The sequence below is a fragment of the Miniopterus natalensis genome, chromosome 18, assembly GCF_054644295.1.
Source record: "Miniopterus natalensis isolate mMinNat1 chromosome 18, mMinNat1.hap1, whole genome shotgun sequence".
Taxonomy (NCBI): Eukaryota; Metazoa; Chordata; class Mammalia; order Chiroptera; family Miniopteridae; genus Miniopterus; species Miniopterus natalensis.
The window spans coordinates 15,691,108-15,705,921 of NC_142098.1; the positions used below are offsets into that span (position 1 = coordinate 15,691,108).

Consider the following 14,814-nt stretch of genomic DNA (forward strand, 5'->3'; position numbering starts at 1 on the left):
AAAGCATAGTCTAAGACATTACAAATATTGGCTCATTCATCACAGCACCCCAGGTACTGAACAGCCAAGAATTGCTATCAGGAAAATCAGAGGTCGCAGCGCAGGTGCCAGCTTGGGGAAACCCACGCTGCCAGGAACTCTGGGCCACCTGCTGTGAGAAGACCATGCCTGCCTCCAGGACCTCAGGCTCCTGAATGAAAACTGAAAGCTCCCTGGGAACTCTGCAGCGGCCCTTCACCCAGATGTTGGCCCCACCTACGGTTCTGCCTGTGCCTTCCAGCTTTTACCCCATGCTCCCTTTCAGCCACCTCTAATGACCCCATTCCATCTTTAGCACAAGGCAGGGAAAGCTCACTTTTACACTTTCAGGTCCCTTCAATGAGCACCCATCCCTCTAAGAGCCAATTCCATTACTTGATGCCCACTCTGACCAGTGTCTGTGAGCAAATAGGACATTTGTGATCTCCGAGAAAGAAAAAAGTCTCGGGCTATCCTTCTAGAACATTCCTTCAGGGCTGGTTTAGTGATAACAGCATGAATTTGGGAAAGGCAGAGCTGGGGTCCCATTCGAATCCTGCCATCTCTCAACTGGGTGACCTGGGAGCATCACTTAACACTGAAGTGTCAGCTACACTAGCTGAAATGCTGGGGAAACTATTGGTACTTGGCATCACTGTAGTCAGGGCTCAGACAATGCGTATAAAACACCTGAGACAGTGCCTGGACGTTCAAAGATTTCTCTAAATAACAGATATTGGTATTATTATCCCAACTTTCTTCCTCAGGAACTCTTATGACCAACTGGAAGATAGCAGACGAGTGTGAGGAAATCAACTGTGGCTATAGACAAAGTTAGCCCGGATAGACTCTTCCAGAGGCACCAAAATCAGGGGACCTCACCGTCCTAGGGAGCCCAGAGACATTCCTGCCAGAGCAGGCAACTGTCCCAACAGCACAGAGAAAAAGAGAAAGCAGTCACGCTGTATCAACTCACAGCCCACATTTACAAGAAGAGGAGTGGAAATCCCCTAGGCAGTTGGACAGACGCCCACCCAAAAAAAAAAAAAAAAGTATTTATATTCTTCTGATTAAAATGTGACCTCTTCAGGCAAACAACTTCGAAACAATCAGCAGTGACAAGACATAATGTCCCCAAGAATATGCTCACATCCAGAGCCATGCTGGTCCATAAAGCAACAAGTGAGTATAATGAAAACTCCAGCTACCCTGCAGATGGCTATGGGGTCAGAGAGGGTGTCCAGGTCCTGGGGAGAAGGTGAGGTCCCGTGAGCACCAAATACAACTTTTTCATCCAATAACCCCAGCTGGTGAAGTGTGTGAACTTGGAAGTGGACTTCGATTTGAAAACTGCAGACTCCAGCAAAGGCTTTTCTCTAACTAGACCTTGGTTAAGTCGCTTGAACCTCTCTCTGGGGTTCTCCTCACCTGCAAAGTGAATGGATCTCAAGTGTCCCAGAATTCTAAAACAGTCCCTTGTTTTTATAAATATGGGACAGATCTGGGAGGAGCACTTAATGAGAGAATGGCACCACCAAGCTCCCTCCAGAAAATAACTTGGCAGGGTACAGATTCCTATGGGTCTTTCCTGTTAGAAAGGCAGGAGACTTTTCCCTTCTCTGAGGAAGGAGCTGTGTGGGGGACAATTATAGGGGGCCAGAACACAAGAGAAAAGTTAGTCTGTGGATCTGTCTATTAAAAGACATGTTCCTGCTCATTGGCATTTTGCTCACCCCCTTAGTACGAGGTTCATAAACTACAGTCTGTATTCCAGGAGCATCCTGAAATGAAAAGCAATATTTTGTTTGTATGGGCATTTTTTCTAGAAAGTGATCAACACCTTCTCATCAGGATTTTTAATGGATTCATAACCACAAAATTGTTAAGAACAACTGTCTTGGTGATTTAAGAGGAAAAGAAAAAAAAGTAAGAGATGGCATTAAGAGGAAGATTAAGTCATAGAATACAATAGCTGGAAAAACTCTAGAAATCATCTAATCCAACCACTCTTGGTTCAAAAATGGAAAAACTGAGACCCAGAAAGGCATCCGAACCCCCAGACACCCAGCAAGAGGGTCTTAGTTTACTCACTCTGCAGAGAAAAACCATGGTTAAATTATAAGATCTCAGCACATGGACAGCCCCACCTGAATTTTCAATGAGATCACCTGCAAGATTCTAAGCCACATTAAAAGCCTAAGATTCTAACACAATGAAGATCCATAATAATCTATTAAACACTAACAAATTAATTCCACCAAATGCTGAGCCAGGAAAATTTTATAAGCCCAGTCACATGTTTATAACTTCCTCTTCCTTGATTTTTAGGTAATAATTCTCTTTATGGGCCAAGTCCTATCTGGAGCTAATCTACACCCTATAAATGGGTCCGGGGGTCAGGCTTTCCAATCGGCAGATGATAAGAGGCTTCCCTGGGGCCAACCAACCTGATTCCAGGATGTGCCCGAGGGATGGTGCAGGACTCACCTTCTCCCACACCTCTGGAGGCCCAGGGCATCTGCCCTGGCCACCACAAGCCCCCATCCCCATGAGACCCAAAAGCATCAAAGTCATTTCTCCCTCTGGCCCCTATCTTGCTAAAACGACCAAACCACTCCTAATTCTTTATATGGGGGAACCTGCCATAATCCAAAAGGACACTCTCAGACCATCATTTAAGGACCGGCTCCTAACTTAGGTTTAAAAAATTATGTTGTATCCCCCTATATATTAGGAGAATAGTTTAAAATCCTGGGTAATGAGGTCTCTAGTTTCCATCACGAAGCACTTCACAGCTCTGGGTAAGTAATATATCTATCTCACCTTTTCACCTTAGAGGCTCTGCCCTTTGCCTTGGGGTCATTTCACACCAAAATGTTCTTCTTAGTTGTGACCCCAACTAACCTCTTGCCCGGGGGGCGACTAGGCTATGACAGAAGCAAAGGACCTCAAACCCCACTCAGAAATCCTAATGGTCATCCATCAGAATAAAAAACCCAGTCTGCCCCCTTCACAAACTAACCCACACAAGCCCTGCTGGGTACTGGGCAGTTTCAGGGTTCTGACCCTCCAACTGTTACTCCATGTGGCTGTATTTGAGCGGGACAAAGGAGAAGGTTTTATAATAAAGGGTATTTCCCTTCATTATCCGAGCCATTCTAAAGTCCTCCATGCAAACCAGATTTTAAGAAAAATTAGGGTTTAAAAAAAAAAAAAAAAAAGCCTCGGCCCATTTTTAGGGGCAGCCACCCCACGATCAACAACGTGGACCTTCGGTTTGGATTCGGGAGAAATAGAGGGGTGGGAGAAAACAGTGGGGGCGGGGAGGCGACGGCGCCGGCCGGGGACCTCGCGGCTGCAGCGCTCGCGCGGGCCGCCGCCCCCGCCCCGGACACCTACCTGCCGCCGTGCGCGCCCGCTCGCCGCCCGCCCGTGCCGCCGCCCGCGTTCCCACGCTCGCCAGCCGCGCTCGGGAGATGCGGCCGAGGGCTCCGCTCCCGCGCCTATTTAAGCTCGGGGGCGGGCCCTGCACGCCACGCGCCCGCTGCGCCAGCCAATGGGCGCGGGCAGGGCTCCGGAGCCGCCCAATGGGCGCGGCCCGCTCGCTCTGCTTCTTCCGAGAAATCACTTTGCTGAAAGTACGCGCGGCTATAGGTCCCGGCGTCTTCCGGGGTCCGCGCCGGGGGTCCGGGGGCGGCGCGGGGCGGGCGTGGCCGACGGAATTCCCGAGGGGCCGTGGGGGCGTCCGCGGGCCCACGTTAAGGTCAGGGCGAAGAGGGGGTGTCAGGTGGCTGAGGTCAAGGCGCTGCCGGGCTGTCAGGGCCTAAGCGGGGGGGCGCATGGGGAAGGTTAGGGCTGCGGGGTGCATGGTGGGTGTCAGATGGCCCAGGCGGGGGCCGAGGGGGGCATGCATGCTGGGGGGGGGGTCCAGAGGTCAGTACTGCAGACCGTGACCCCCAGTACCCACCCAGGCCATTATCTCCTCGAGTGTGGCCGAAGCTCCAGGAGGCATCCCCCATCCCGATGGAGCCCCTAATAACGCGTCCAGACTGTGACAAGCAGCCCACCTGAGATGTGGAAAGGACCGGCCACCTACACACGGGTCCTAGAGGACCAGTCGCCTGCACTTGACGGAGAATGGCAGAAGAAAAATTTAAAAATGCCCAGCTTTTAAAAAAAAAAAAAAAAAGGTGGGAGGGGAGGGGTCAGAAACCACTGTCCTCTGAAGATCAGACATAAAAACAGGGAAACTTTCATCATAAATTATTTTCCCCAGAAAACATCCGTTGTGTTGCGGTCGGGTGCCCTGTAGGTCTGTGTCTTCAGTTTCCAGCCTCTCCTGGATGCCGGCTGGCATTTATTGTGTACCTGGCAGTGGAGTGGGGAAACAACGCTGCTGAAAGAAACAGGAGCGAAAGCCCTTGGAAACAGGAGGGAAAGCCATGCTTCCCCTTGTTCCGTTCTGGGGTATCTTAGAATAGAGGAAGAGGAGTCTTCATTGACTTTGTTTTTTTTGTTAATCCTCAACAAGGATATTTTTTCCACTGATTTTTTAGAGAGAGTGGAAGGGAGGGAGGGGAAGAGAGAAACATCCATATGAGAGAGATACATCTATTGGTTGCCTCCCCCACGAACCCCAACCAGAGCTGGGGGGGATAGAACCTGCAACCCAGGTGCATGCTCTTGACCAGGAATCAAACCCTTGACCTTTCAGTGCCAGGGCAGAGGCACTCTCCACTGAGCCATACTGGCCAGGCTTAATTGATTTTTATTGCCTTGTTGCCCAATCATATACAAGCAGCAATGTTTACAGGGCCATTTTATTCAATACGCTTTTCAAGGACCTATGAAAATGGTTGAGACTCAAAAACTTTTATTGGCCCCAAATAACAAATGTGAAATTCATAAATGTTCCAAACAGAACATGTAATCAACTTCATAAATGTAATTTACTTATTGATAAACATTTCATTATAACCATGTGTAAGTTAGAAATCACTTAGTAAGAGTTTCCTAATACCATGATTTCTGGGAAGTCACAGCAATTATAAATTAACTAAGTTCCCTGTGGCCAAATAAGTTCAAATGAAAACTGTTTTTTTAAGGTCAAAACGTTTTAAGAGTATTTAGATAATGTGGGAGTATTTTAATATATTTGTTATGATGTGGGATGAGCTTCCAGAATGCAGAGTGCCTGGAACGTAAGAAGTTCTTAAAATAGCCTGCTGTGTATGTTTACACTGGTATCTTTTCACGAATGTGCCACTTAAGCCTAACCAGGCTTACATACCTACGGCTGTCCCTGCACAAAGATCAGTGCTCAGGTTTCCACTCAGCACTCCACTTAGGTAATGATAGGAGCAAAGCATACAGAGCAGTCAGCTGTGGCTGGGTCACAGCATATGTTACTGGCAGTAGGTGTCACTATATACATTACAGGAATCATTCACAATACGCTGGCTTGCATTAAAACTGATCCTGAAACCCCATATTTTCAATGTGGTAATTTCTCACCACCTAGGAACAATTTCTAACCTTATCTGTTCAGTTCTGTTCCTACATAATGGGCACTTATTGAGCAACTACTATGTGCTATATATGGTGCCAAGGACAGGAGACTCAAAAAGTGTCTCTTCAGTCTTTCCTTTCTTGCCAGTTACCTGCCAGGACCTCCTAATTCTAAGTGTCATCTGATTCTACAGCAGCCTACTCACCTTCCTGCCTCCATACCACGTCCCTTTTTTTCCCACTCTTTGCTCCCCCATTTTAAGCCTTTTTATCTCCAATGGTCTCCCTGTAGTTGCTACTGCAGGCCCAGATGCTCATCCTGATATCTAAAAGCCATACTCTGCCAACCTGATCTTTTACCATCACCCAATAAGAACCCCTATTTCCATGGATAGCATCCTGTCACCACAGGGAGAAGGGCTGGTTTTGGAGTCAGGCCTCGCTTCAAATCCAAGCTCCCTGACTCATGAAATGTGTGACCTTCGGCAAATGACTTAACCTCCCTAAGCCTCACCTGCATTATGGCGTGGATTATAATATTATGTGAAATTACCAATATTCAACTGTTTTTGATCTACAGAAAGGGCAGTTTCATATGATTCAACCTAGTAATTCCTGCCTCAGGATAGTGAGATGTGTAGGAAGGTTGGGGGCTGGGTAAGGAAGGGAATTGGTGGTGAGATTTCTGGGGAAGAGCTTTCCCTTTACCGAGTCCCCACCTCTCCCTTCCCACTTTCCAAGCCCAGGCTTCACAAGGGAGGTTCCAGGGAGCTCTGAACTGTGTTTGCTGAGGGGACCAGTGTCAACTCACTCCCAAGAAATCTGTGCTCCAGGAGGTGGGTTGTTTTTTATACTCCTCTGAGTTGGGGATTCTCTGGGAACACCCCAGGCTGGTAATTCGCCAGCTGTGGTATATGCTGGGGGACTCAGCATATAGCTGTGCTCACGGCCATGATTTATTACCATGAGAGGATGCAAAGCAAGATCAGCACAGGGAACAGCATGAGGTGAAGTCCAGAGGAACCAGGCACCAGCTCCCAGAGTCCCCTCCCAGTGAAGTCACACAAGATGTGCTGAATTCCTCCAGCAATGAGTTGTATCAATACGTGTAAAATGTTGCCCACCAGGGAAACTCAGTGCCCAGGGATTTTATTGGAGGCTCACCACGTGAGTCTCCTCTGCCTTCTCCAAATCCAATTCCCAGACCCCTGAGGGAAAGCAGATGTTCAGATTATCCACACTCTTCATACAGTTTAGGCACAGGGAGCCACCAATCTGTGCTGGAGTGGTGGGGACCCTCATGAAATCCAAGTCCCCAGATGCCATCCTAGATCCCACCTTGGAAGCAGGCCTTTCTGGGGACTGTCATCTCAGGCCTGCTATGTCAACTCTTTTCTGCACATGCTCCCAATTCTGAGGTGGTTTTGACATGCAAAACCTACTACACTCCTTCCAATGGTGCCAGTGGCTGCATTTACCTGCCGTTAGTGACTTGTGTTTACCTGTCATCAACTTGGGTAGGTTGAGTTTTCTCAGCTTCGCTGAGGCCGAGAGCTCATGCTTAAGGACAAAGCTGCTATATGCCAGCATTCAGAGGGTGGCAGGCATGAAGATGGCAGGAGAAAGGCAGAGTCTTCCAGGGAGGGGCCACTCCTATCTGTTTGGCACCACCCTAGTGATCTCTCCACCTGGGAACACCAGCTCTTCCCAGCCAGAGAGCCCATGCTGCCTTAATCAGATGACAAAAAAAATCTAATGAAAGCTCTTTTTCCTCTTTTCAGCTTTACAGTTCTTCATCTAATCTGCATTCTGGATTGCTCACACTGTTATACCTGCTGGCTCCCAGCTCAGTGAGTTACGTGGATCCCAATGTACTTCTCTGGTCCTTCCTTCTTCTCAAGTTTCACCCCAGTGCCCCGAAAGTACAACTCTGGACAAAGGGCATGTGTAAATGTTTGAAATTTTTCCTGATTGCGTATTTCCACAAGAGGCCTTCTGCTTAAAACCACATCAACACAATGACATTATTGTCTCCCTCCAAGAATGGCAATGCCAAATCAGAGAAAGGATAGTTAATTGTAAAAAATGGTACCAATGCTGAAACTGAATGGGAAAATGAGGAAAGAAATGGATAGACAGGCCCAAGCAACAGGAAATAATAAAAGACCTATCGGTCAGCAGACCAGTGACCTGGATGGGTAAGAAAGGCTTTGCAGAATACAGAGCTTGATGGAGTCGGGCAGGTGGGAAGTCAGAAATACCAAGCACACAGAACAGGACATTTGCTAAGAATTAATCTAACCATCAAGAAAACAATAATGGGGGTAGGTAGTCAAAGATGTAAGACCAGACAGAGCACTGGCCATAAAAGAAAGATAGATAAATTGGGCTTCACTAAAATTAAGAGTATGTTCATTAAAAGACAGTAGTAAGAGTGCAAAAGCAAGCCAAGACTGGGAGAAGATATTCACAACACATATTTTCAAGAGGATATATCCAGAACATAGAAAGAAATCCTGTGAATCAAGAAGAGAAAGAGCCTGGCTGAGTGTGGCTCAGTGGTTGAGCGTCAACCCATGAACCTGGATGTCATGGTTCAATTCCCAGCCAGGGCACATGCCTGGGTGTCTGGCTTGATCCCCAGTAGGGGGCGTGCAGGAGGTGGCCTATCAATGACTCTCTCATCATTGATATTTCTCTCTCTCTCTCCCTCTTCCTTCCTCTCTCTGAAATCAATAAATACATATTTTAAAAAAAAGAAAAGAAAAAGATTCCACCCTAAATTCTCAAGCAGAGAATTTCTTACATGGATCTACTTTGCTGCCAGACATCATAGGCCATTTTAAGTTAGAAAATGCAAGAAGATCAATGACTACTATAGAAATGCACTTTGCTCAGTAATATTTGACTTGTTGCAATATTTAATTATCCACTTGGCCATTCACAAAAATTCTTAACGGTAATTGGTGATTGTGGCTATAATAGTATATTGCCTGTACTTCTATCTCTTGTGCTATCTTGAGCCTGGGAGGTCTTCAGGCTTGTTAAAAGAAACATAATTTACTTGCATAAAGCTGATCAGTTTTCAGAGATCGTCAATACCCTTGAAGTGGTTTTTGTGGGTGCAAAATAAATGGTAAATTTGAATTGGCCCCTTTATATGAGTATGGAAATTGAATCTTCTTAACTTATGAAGTCATGTTCATGCTCTGATCTGTGTACTTGTGTCTGTCAATAAGCATTGTGATACTTGAAGAAAAAAAGATAAAGAGATTGAACAGTTATTTGGCTCTTAACCAAATAGCCAAAAAGCGTATGAAACAGGGATCAAAATCAGTCAGGAAAATGCAAAAAAAAAACAAACCCACAATAACACCTGAAACCAATATAATATTGTATGCCAACTATACTTTAATAAAAGAGAGAGAGAGAAAAGACACCATAAGATATCCCACCAGAATGGCTGAAGTTAAAAAGACTGATCATACTATGTGTTGGAAAATATGTGGAATAATTAGAACTTTCATTCACTGCTGGTAGGAGTGCAAACTGGTACAACTGCTTGGGAAAACATAGGGTAAACCTACGCCTAGCCTACGCCCAGAACTTCCACTCCCAAATACATCCCCAAAGAAGTAGGTGCATGGAGTTCACTGAAACACACGTTCAAGAAACTTAATTACAGCTTTATTCCTAATAACCCCAAGTAGGCCTGGAAACAGCCCAAATATTAACCAACCGGGGGCCAGATAAACCAACTGTGCTCTATCGATGCAATGAAATATTACCTAACAATAGAAAGAACATCATGTCTGCACTCCAACGCAAGGATGAAGCTTGCAGACATCATGCTGAGTGAAAGAAGCCGACACAAAAGAACACCTGGGAGTCAGACTACATTTACACAAAGTCCAAGAACAGGAAAACTGAGGTGATAGCCCTGGCCGGTGTGGCTCAGTTGAGTATCATCCTGTGCACTGAAAGGCTGCTGGTTTGATTCCTGGTCAGGGCACATGCCTGAGTTGTGGGCTTAATCCCTGGTGGGAGGCACGCAGGAGGCAGCCAATCGATGTTTCACTCTCACATCAATGTCTTGCTCTCTCTCTCCCTCTCCATTCCTCTCTCTCTAAAAATCAATGAACTACTTTTTTTAAACCTGAGATGATAGAGGTCAGAATAGAGGTCATCTCAGGGTGAGTGAGAGTTGACTGGGATGAACTACCAGGGAGCATTCTACATCTTGATCTGGAGGTATATACACGGTGTGTATATATGGCAAGTCATCCTGCCGTACACTTAAGGTTTTGTACAACAAAAGTGAACACAAAGGCAGCTGACAGCGGACAACTTGAGGGCAACTGACAAAGAGGTTGGCTCAAGCGAAGACTCCTAATACTCCTTCCCCAAGTCAGGAACTAAGGCCCAATTACACACATGGGCAGCCCTGGGCCCGCAGGTGCAGGAAGGTGTATGATTCACCTGGGAAAACCAATTTGTACTTGGAAGTTGGCGGTTTATCTTGGCAGATAAGGAAAAGATTCATTCATTAGTTTACTCAGCACGGAACAAATGGCTACAGCTTATCAGGCAGCTAAACACACGGGGGGGGGGGGGTGCGTGTATGTGAATTTCATGTTAAGAAGCTCTCTTCTGCCCAGCCTGTGTGGCTCAGTGGTTGAGCTTCGACCCAGGAACCTGGAGGTCACTGTTTGACTGCTGGTCAGGGCACATGCCCAGGTTGCAGGCTCGATCTCTAATAGGGGGCGTGCAGGAGGCAGCCGATCAATGATTCTCTCTCATCATTGATGTTTCTCTATCTCTCTCTCCCCCTCTCCCTTCCTCTCTCTGAAATCAATAAAAACATATTAAAAAAAAAAAAAAGAGGCTATCCTACAATATAAGTGAGATTTCTTCAGGGTAGTAAATTAGGGCTGACTCAAGAGCCTTGAAAAGGAAAATATTCAGAAACTGGGTAAAACCTGTCAATTCTAAAGATGTGAACTTTGACCTTATTTGCTTAGGTGTAGTTTCTCTTTTACTGAATTAATTGCTCTAGGTGTTCAAGGTGGATTTAGATGATAATTTACTAGTTACTAATATTGCCCCAATCTATTTCTTTACTCTAGAAAGATAAATGAAAAATCTGAGGTAAGTCTATGTTTGTGCATGTACTAAACTTCATTACTTTAAAAGACATTGTTCATTCATTTAGTGGATATTTATTAAATCCCTGCAATGTGCTATATACCTAACTCATTAACATCCATCCTCCAAGAAGGGTCAAGCATATAAAATTTGAATGTAAAGAAAATAGAAAATAAATTGCCTTAAGCATTTGTTAATTTTTTTTTTTTTTTTTTTTTTGCTTTTCAAAATGTGTTTTATTCATATTTGTTACTAGGGGAAGAGCTCCTTGGAGAAAAGGTTTCTAAGCATAGACCAAAAATAGCTATAACATTTGGGGCTATTGCTTAGGACATACTGGTTTACCACAAATATAAACTCTGATATGTAGCATAGATGAGTGATTTAAAATTTTAAGATTCGTAAGTAACTCGGGGCCCTTAGGATTCAGAAATCCGAGTGCTTGACAGCAAGGCCAAATACTCCCGAATAGGTTTACCCATATCCATCTCCCAGTGGCCTTTGCAGACATGCAACAAATAGATCTCTAACAAAGGTATGGCAAAGGCACCAAAAAAAAAAAAAAAAATAGCACAATAATGAATATTTACCTCTAAATAAAATAGCAAATTTTGAGGATTCTAAGAGACATTTAAAATGATATGCTAGAATTCCATCTTTATACTGGTTCTGAGAGACAAGACTGGGGACTCTGTAATGTCTTTATTTGTAAGGACTCTTCACGTCAGACTCTTGTGGCATATGGTAGCAGAATCTGCTCCGGGGTTGACTTCAATCCACTTAATAATGGGCTGTGCTTCAATAATCTTTGTAAAACGGGACGAGGTGCCTGGTGAGGTGGGGAGCTGCCTTCCCCTAGAAGCTTGATCACCTGTGAAAGATTTTTACTGACAGTGTTCCTGTGTCACGTGGGAGAGTGTGCTACTTAATCTGTAATGTCCAAGTTCTGTCCAATTTTAAAATTCTGTGATTCCAGTTCAACTTTTCTGTCACCAAAGGGGTCTTCGGTAAATATTTCCTGAACTGAGGCAGTTAAATTCACAGCGGGTCATAATTTCTTTCACTATAATCTCATGGTTGGCTGTGATGTGCCACATAACTACCTATAAAGAAGGAATGCAAAGAAGCATAGGAGGCAGAGTTGGGCCAAGACAGAAAGCAGGATCCCTTTACTCCCAGCACTGTGTTATGGACCCAACAAAGAGAAAGGAGGTGAAGAACTCATTTGCAGTGCCATCTACAGTGAGACTAGCCATGCCAACTTCCATCTGCAATTCGCTTTCTCTTTCACAAAACACTTGCTCTCAAATCTTCTCACGTGGTTCTCAAAACAACCCTATAAGGAGGGACAGGTATGACTGTCCCCATCAGACAGATGGGAAAACTGAGGGCCAGGAAGACTAAAGTCTCTTGACTCAAGTGCAAGGCTCTTTCTATCCCTCTACATCGTTTACTCAGGGATGGAGGTGCAGCCCAGAGCAGAGGGGCATAATTCACACTTCTATTTCCTCTTCGGGGAAATTAAAGGGTTGAACTACTTAGGCACTGGAATTTCTTCCAGGTCTAAATAAATGCCTACTCTCTCCAGGCAGAGTTGTTCTACAGACCAAAAGATGAGCCAGTTGGGGACTGGGTGGGGAGGGGCCAGGACACAAATGGCTGAAGTTCTTTAGGAGCTAGTCATTTCCTTCCTGACAGCCTCCTTGTTTCGAGCTCTTCCTTTCACTCTGGTCACCCATTCACGCAAATAAATGCATCATCACTTAGGAGTCAAGCTAGAGGTATGTGCAAACAACACCTGCTTCACGCTGTGTTTCCGGGAATGTGACTAGAAACTCCTTTTGTGTGAGGGTCATGTAAGTTCACGCCAAGCCTGGGAGTCGCATAAATTCTTTCCTCACTCAGCTCCAGCTCTTTGGGATACTCTTGGGGCCCCCCGAAAGGTCTAGGATTATCTCTCTGTAGAATAATTTCCAGGGATTCTTTTTCAGATTTAAGTGAATGGAAAACCAGGATGTAGGATCCTGGAGAGACGGTGTGTGCTGCCGAGCGCTCCTGGCTCCCCCCGCACTGGAGAGGGGTGCTTGCCCTTCCAAGCTGTGGGTGTCAGATTTCTTTCCTAAAGGCGGTTTTAGGCTTCCACCTCCTCACTTGGTGCTTGCATTAGGTTATTTACTGTTTCAACACATAAATGTCCTTGGATGCTGTTATGGGCTGAATGTTTGTGTCCCCCCAGGATTCATATGTTCAAGCCTAATGTCCAATGTAATGGTATTTGGAGGTGGGGTCTTCAGGAGGTGATTGGGTCAGGAGGAAAGAGCCCTCATGAGTGGGATTAGTTCCTTTATAAAAGAGGCTCCAGAGAGACCCTCGGCCCCTTCCACCACGTGAGCTTATAGCAAAAGGCACCATTCCTGAACCAGAAAGTGTCCAGTTATTGGAAGTTACAAAAGAAGACATAACTGAATAGAGACTCTGCCATGTTTATGGCTTGGAAAATACAATATCTTAGAGAAGAGACAAGACAATTTTGAAGAACAGTTGGAGGACTTGCCCTACTAGATGTCCAGTCTTGTCATAAATCCGTTGGAACAAAGAGAATGTGACAGCAACATGGTTAGAGGCTGAAACTACTGGAACAGCAGGATCGGGCCAGAAACTGTCTCCTGTGTACATGAAAATGTGATGTATGGTAGAAGAGCCATTAGAAATCAGTGGGGCCAGGTGGGCTGCTTAATGAGTGATGGAGGGACACTTATTTTCCTTTTATATGGAAAATAAAAGGAAATTGGTTCCATGTTGCACAACAAACACACAACAAAACTGTGTGGACTAAAAGCCTAATTGTAAAAGGCAACAAGTAAAAATTCTTAGAAGAAAATACAGGGAACTAGCTTTATAACCTCAAAGTAGGAAAGGATTTTTTAGACAAGACACAAAAAAGCATAAACCAACAGGAGATGATTAATACATTTAAACTTTCTATACCATGAAAAAAGAAAATGTAAACAAGACCACAGCCTAGAAGATATTTGCAACAAAGAGTATAGATGGTTACCTAGAAAGTATAAGAATTCCTACAAAACACCAAAAAACAGGAAAAAAGCTAGAAGAAAAATATGCAAAAAATATAAATAAAATATAGAGTTACCATATGACCTAGCAATTCCACTCTGGGGTATGTACCCAAGAAAAATAAAAACATAGTCACACAAAAACTTTTACACAGCTGTTCATAGCAGCATTGTCATAATAGCCAAAAAGTAGAAATAATCTAAATGTCCATTACCTGATGAATGGATAAACAAAATGTGGCACATCCATACAAAGGAATATTATTCAGCCATAAAAAAGGGCAGGGCACTGATACATACCACAGTATGGAAGGCCCTTGAAAACATCATGTTAGATTTTTTTAAAAGCCAGTCACAAAAGGCCACATATTACATGATTCCATTATTTGAGACATCCAAAATAGACAAATTTGTAAAGACAGAAAAAAGACTGGTGACTACCTACGGCTGAGGAGTTTGGAGCAAAGTGGGTAAGGGTTTTCTTTTATTGGTTTCTAAAATTGACTGTGGTTACCCCCTGGCAATGGGCAAGGAGACACCTGATTGGTGGTGGTGTTTTTATATCAGTCAGGGGCAAAGCAGATGTACAGTTCTTAGTTCACCCTAGCTTGATGCCTGTGTTGGTGGCCAGAGCTGTTTCATGCTGGAAGCTCATAAATAAATAAATAAAAATATAAAAATAATTAAATTAAATTAAATTGAGTGTGGTGATGGTTACACAATTCTGTGAATATACTAAAAGCCTTTGACTTGTACACTTTAAATGGGTGAACTGCATGGTATGTGAATTGTATCTCAATAATAAAGCTTCCCTGGAGGAAGCAGCATTTGAAATGAACCTTAGAGGTTGAGAAAGGCCTTTTACAGGTAGAGGAAGAAAAGACCCAAACAGGAGAAGAAATCATGCCAGAGACCCCTAGGAGGGTAGAAAGCCTGGTTTTAGTTCTTGGAATCAATGGTGCCTGGTGCACCCAAGGAGCAGTTTAATCATGGACACGTTGAGCATGCCAGGGGACAGTAGTAGTCACAGTTGGCTAGTGTCCAAGCTACAGATAGGAGAGTAAGGGAC

The 14,814-nt window shown here is 44.7% G+C and overlaps 1 pseudogene; it reads left to right on the forward strand.

Annotated features, from left to right (window-relative positions):
• The first annotated feature begins 14,257 nt into the window (after nt 1-14,257).
• On the forward strand, nt 14,258-14,402 carry LOC148091016 (small nucleolar RNA SNORA48; annotated as a pseudogene).
• Nucleotides 14,403-14,814: the final 412 nt, after the last annotated feature.